The sequence below is a fragment of the Schistocerca cancellata genome, chromosome 8 (assembly GCF_023864275.1).
Source record: "Schistocerca cancellata isolate TAMUIC-IGC-003103 chromosome 8, iqSchCanc2.1, whole genome shotgun sequence".
Lineage (NCBI taxonomy): Eukaryota > Metazoa > Arthropoda > Insecta > Orthoptera > Acrididae > Schistocerca > Schistocerca cancellata.
Genome location: NC_064633.1, coordinates 268,627,736 through 268,634,289, shown reverse-complemented (window position 1 = coordinate 268,634,289; position 6,554 = coordinate 268,627,736).

Genomic DNA, 6,554 nt, shown 5'->3' with positions numbered 1-6,554 from the left:
CTTGGAAATGTACATAGTTTACTTGGTGACTGAATAGAAATTTAACATTGGGTTTCTGTCTGGTATAATCTTCACGATTGTTCAAAATATTTTGAAGTAAGCTGTCAGAACGGCAATCTACAATACAATGTTTGAAACGTTATTACTCCGAAAATTACCATATTTTCCCCATGAAAATACTGGGACCCCTGAAAAGCTGGATAAACCAATCAGCTGTTTCTTATATACTGTAATATGTGTGTACAGTATATAAAACTCGAGTCTAATTAAATTTCTTGGAGAAATTACGGGGAAGTATCAAGACAAACCTCCATTACTGTAATTAATGTGAAAGCTCTGTGGTCTTCAATATCTGAGCTTTGGTTTAATGAATGACACCCGTTTAACAAAACGTGTTGATACTGGGAATGTTTTAAATTTTTAAACACATGCTTATACGAAAACAACATAAGCAGAGTATCTAATAATGTGTGAAACACGCTTCACAACAGTTTAAAAATTTTATTTATTTATTTACTTAGTTACTTTTTGGCGAAAAAAGAAGAAACCAACTTTCATTTGTTTGCATCAAAATATTCGAGGACTGAGAAATAAAAAAAAAAAAGAAATAAAATTAATGAATTAACTATCTGCATAGATGAATTAGAGTCTTCAAACCCAGCTGACATAATCTGCCTCTCTGAACATCATGTGACCACTGGTATAGAACTTTTAAGTGTTACAGGGTTTAGGTTAGCATCTCACTTTTGTAGATCAGAAATGGAGAAAGGAGGAGTTGCCACATTCATCAGGAACTGTCATAAATTTAAGAACATAGACATTCATAAATTTTGCCTAGAACAGCATATGGAAGCATGTGCAACAGAATTAGATTTTCACAAAAAATCTTTCATAATATTAAGTGTATATCGAGCACCTGCAGGTAACTTTAATCTGTTTGTAAACCACCTTGAAGCTGTACTGGCCCATTTAACAACCAAAAACAAAGAAATAGTGGTTGCTGGTGATTTCAATGTAGATTTCCTTAAAGACTCTCCCAATAAGAACTTATTTGAGTTAGTAACACTATCATTCAACTTAATTCCCACAGTAAAGTTCCCCACTAGGATAGCCACTTGCTCACAAACAGCCATTGATAATATATTTATAGAAAAGTCCAATGAACAAAATTATATTACATTTATTTATTTATTTATTTCTTACACCATGGATCCAACTGTGACAATTTCACATGGATGTAGTGTGTGTCAATTTTTACATTGTCAATGACAAGTACTTGTACACTATGTTTACAGGTAAAGAATATAAAGTTACTTAACCACTACAATGATCCATAACACAATATAATGGAATGAGAATCCTTAGACCTACAGATTACAGGTATAAAACAAAGTAAATTAAACCTGAAAAGGTCATACAACCCAGACTGTTAAATATAAGCAGTTAACACTAAAAGAGTTACATATGTGACAAGAATGTTCAGCTTAATGTTCAATTTATATGATAATACATCTTATTTTAAGGCCGTTTCTCACTGTGTTTCATAAACTCTTCCAAACTGTAAAATGACATGGCTTAAAGAAATTGCCTCAGAAGCTCTTTAAATGTAGATTTGTTGGCAATTTCACATTTGATTTCTGGAGGAAGAGCATTAAATATCTTTATACCAGAGGACTGTACACCCTTCTGCACAATCTTCAAATTTTTACCTTCAGTGTGGAAATCATGTTTCCTCCTTGTGTTATACTGATGGTATTCACTGTTACATTTGTATAAATCAGTGTTTTTACTTATGAAACACATAAGTGAGTATATATATTGAGAAGTAGTTGTAAGAATTCCCAGATTCCGGAATAGGCTTCTGCAGCTGCATCTAGGATCTACACCAGACATCACTCTTACAACACGCTTCTGAGCAATGAATATTTTCTTTGCAAGAGGTTGATTTCCCCAGAAAATAATTCCATATGCCATCAAAGAATGGAAGTAACCATAGTATGCAGCTTTTTTAATGCTTAAGTTTGCACTGACAGAGATGATTCGCATTGTAAAAACTGAAGAGCTGAGTCTCTTGTAAAGATCTAAAATGTGATGGGACCAGTTTACTCTACAGCCAATCTTCACGCCTAGAAACTTTGTTACTTCCACTCTTTCTATGACCTGTGTGGCATATTTAACAGTCATTTCTTCCTCAGTTTTGGCAGTTGGGGTGAACTGAATATAATTAGTCTTACTCAGGTTAAGTGAAAGACCATTTGCAGTAAACCATTTCATTAAATCTATAAGAATAGTATTAACAGACTCTTGAACATTTTCACATTTAAGACCATTAACCATTATGTTAGTATCATCTGCAAAGATGGTAAAATTGCACTGAATCATTGAAGAATAAGGTAAATCATTTATAAATAACAGGAACAGTAAAGGACCAAGAATAGAGCCCTGTGGAACTCCACAATTTATGTCTCTCCATTCCGATGAAATCATTCCACCACACAAATTGTCTGACTTATCTAAGACTACTTTCTGTTTCCTCTCTGTCAGGTATGACTGAAGCCAGTTATTTGCTACACCACTTATTCCTAGATGGTCTGCCTTCAGTAACAGTATTTGGTGGTTCACAGTGTCAAAGGCTTTACATAAATCACAAAATAACCCTGTTGTCACCATTTTCTCATTTAGAGATTCCAAAACCTTATCTATAAAAGCATATATTGCTTGTTCAGTTGACAGACCTTTCCGGAAACCAAACTGATGTTTGCTGAGAATATTGAATTTATGTAGGTGTTCTAAAATTCTAGAATACATGAGCTTTTCTAGTACCTTTGAAAACACAGTCAGGAGAGATATTGGTCTGAAATTTTTAACATCAGTTTTCTCCCCTTTCTTAAAGAGAGGCTTCACGATAGCATACTTTAGTCTATCAGGAACAATTCCTTGCTGCAAAGAGGCATCGAAAATATGACACAGTATATTGCTTACAGAAGTACAACACTGCTTTAACAATTTGCTAGAAATATTGTCTACTCCACAGGAGTTCTTGGTTTTCATGGAGGCAATTGTTCTTTCAATTTCTGATACTGTAACGGGTCTAATATGCATTTGGATGATTTTGTTAGGGAAAGCATTTCGCAAAAAGGTCAGGGCATCATTCACAGAACCCTTGCAGCCTATTTGCTCAGACACTGACAGGAAGTGTTTATTAAAGATTTCAGCTATGATCTCAGGATTTTGCACAAGATTCCCTTCATGTTTGATTATGAAGTTTTCTACAGCTCTTTTTTTATTGTTCCCTGTCTCCTTGTTAACTATTTGCCAGACAGTCTTCATTTTATTATTGGAGTTATCAATTTCTTTTACATAATACAGTGCTTTTGATGTCTGAATAACTTTCTTTAGGATTTTACAATACATGTTATAATGGCTGATTAATTCTCTGTCCCTTGACCCTCTGGTTGCAACATAAAGTTCTCTCTTATATTTACATGACACTCGAATACCCTTTGTGATCCATGGCTTCTTTAAGGACGAGGAAATATTGTTCCTAACAAACTTTTTAGGAAAAGCTTCTTCAAAGTGAGATAGGAATTCATTTATGAATATGTTGAACTTTGTATCAACATCATCTACTCTGCGAACTGAATTCCAATCTTCATGCTGCAGCTTATGGTTAAAAAATTCCAGGGTCTCTTTGTTCATAAGTCTGATTGCCTTCCAGGATGGGACTGCTTTCTTGACAGGTCTGTAGTCATGTAGAGTGAGGAGCTGTCCATCATGGTCTGATATGCCATTTACTATTGCAGTGACAGTGAAGTTCTGGTATAAATTTACATCTAAAAATATATTGTCTATCAGAGATTGACAGTCAGGTGTGATCCTAGTAGGAAAGTCAACCACTGATGTAAGATTGTAGGAACTCAGCAAATTCTGGAGCTCTACTTTGTTGTTGCATTCCATTGCGAAGTTGACATTAAAGTCCCCAAGTAAGATAATGTCATTATTTTTAGAAAATAAGGTTGATAGTAACAATTCTAACTGAACCATAAAGACTGTGAAATTGGTTCCTGGTGCCCTGTACACTGTAACTACTATTAATTTGGAACTGTTTAATGACACTTCTATTGCACACACTTCAAACTGTTGGTCACTGCAATATTTCCTTACCTCTACAGATCTAAAAGTTAAATTATTCTTAATGAAAATTACTACTCCACCTTTTCTCATGCTATCTCTACAGTAGTAGGTGGCAAGGCTATAACTGTCTATATGTAACATTTCAATTCCTTCTGTAATATGGTGTTCTGAGAAACAATAGTCAATGGCCTCTCAGACCATGACATGCAGTTCCTTCTGTTAAATGTTAATACTGAACAGGATATAAAATCTGTTAAATCTGAGCTCAAGAGGGTAATCAGTAAGCCAAAAATTGATTATTTTAGGCCACTCCTCAGAGACATTCACTGGACTGATGTTTACAGTGCTCATGACATGAAAGAAAAATATAACATTTTTGCTAATAAAGTGCTTACCTTATTTGAACACTGCTTTCCCCCAAAAGTTACCAAGGTTAGAGCAAAGTCTACAAAGAAGCCATGGATTACTCGAGGAATAGGGGTATCTTGTAAAACAAAAAGAAAACTGTATCTGTCAATCCGCAACATTTCCAATGTTGATGCTATAGCACATTATAAGAAATACTGCAAAATATTAAAGACTGTAATACGGATGTCAAAGCAAATATATTACAAGGAAAAGATAGTCATATCAGATAACAAAATAAAGACAATATGGGATATAGTGAAGGAGGAGACCAGTAGAACCAGACGTGAAGAGGAACAAATAGCATTAAGAGTAAATGATACATGGTGACAAATGTGTATAGTGTTGCAGAACTTTTTAATAAACATTTTATAACTGTTACTGAAAAGATGGGGTTGTCAGGTTCGGTAGATGCTGCTATGGATTACCTTAGACCAGACATTTCAAGTAACTTCCATAATATGAATTTGACCCTCACTACCCCAACAGAAATAATGTCCATCATAAAATCTTTAAAATCAAAAACATCTAGTGGGTATGATGAAATATCAACAAAGTTAATTAAAGAATGTGATTCTGAGCTAAGTAACATATTAAGCTATCTGTGTAACCAGTCGTTTATCAGTGGAATATTTCCTGAATGGCTGAAATATGCTGAAGTTAAGCCACTGTTTAAGAAGGGAGATAAAGAAATAGCATCAAATTTCCGTCCAATTTCACTGTTGCCAGCATTCTCAAAAATTTTCGAAAAAGTAATGTACAGTTGGCTTTATAACCATCTTATCTCAAATAACATACTGTCAAAGTCACAGTTTGGATTTCTAAAAGGTTCTGATATTGAGAAGGCTATCTTCACTTACAGTGAAAATGTGCTTAATTCATTAGACAAAAAATTGCAGGCAACTGGTATATTTTGTGATCTGTCAAAGGCATTTGACTGTGTAAATCACAATATCCTTTTAAGTAAACTAGAATATTATAGTGTAACAGGAAATGCTGCAAAATGGTTCAAATCTTATATCTCTGGCAGGAAACAATGGGTATTATTAGGAAAGAGACATGTATCAAGCTATCAGGCAATATCCAACTGGGAACTAATTACATGTGGGGTCCCACAAGGTTCCATTTTGGGGCCCTTACTTTTCCTTGTGTATATCAATGACCTTTCATCAGTAACATTACCAGATGCCAAGTTTGTTTTGTTTGCCGATGATACAAACATTGCAATAAATAGCAAATCAAGTGTAGTCTTAGAAAGATCAGCCAATAAAATATTTGTGGACATTTATCACCGGTTCCTAGACAATTCTTTGTCACTAAACTTTGAAAAAACACACTACATGCAGTTCAGAACTTGTAAGGGGTGTCCCAAGAGTATATGTCTAACATACGATGACAAGAAGATAGAAGAAGTGGACAGTGTTAAATTCTTGGGATTACAGCTTGATAATAAATTCAACTGGGAGGAGCACACCACAGAACTGCTGAAGCATCTTAACAAATCTCTGAAACTTCCTGGCAGATTAAAACTGTGTGCCCGACCGAGACTCGAACCTTGCCCGTGAAAGGCAAAGGTCCCGAGTTCGAGTCTCGGTTGGGCACACAGTTTTAATCTGCCAGGAAGTTTCATATCAGCGCACACTCTGCTGCAGAGTGAAAATCTCATTCTGTTAACAAATCTCTGTTTGCAATGCGAATTTTGTCAGACATAGGGGATATAAAAATGAAAAAGCTGGCATACAATGCTTACTTTCATTCCATAATGTCAATGGGATTATTTTTTGGGGTAATTCATCAAGCCAAGCTAAAGTTTTCCGGGCACAAAAATGTGCAGTAAGAATTATATGTGGTGTGAACTCAAGAACATCCTGCAGAAGCCTGTTTAGGGAACTAGGGATACTAACTACAGCTTCCCAATATATTTATTCCTTAATGAAATTTGTCATTAAAAATATATCACTTTTTCAAACCAACAGCTCAATTCATGGAATCAATACTAGAAATAAGAATAATCT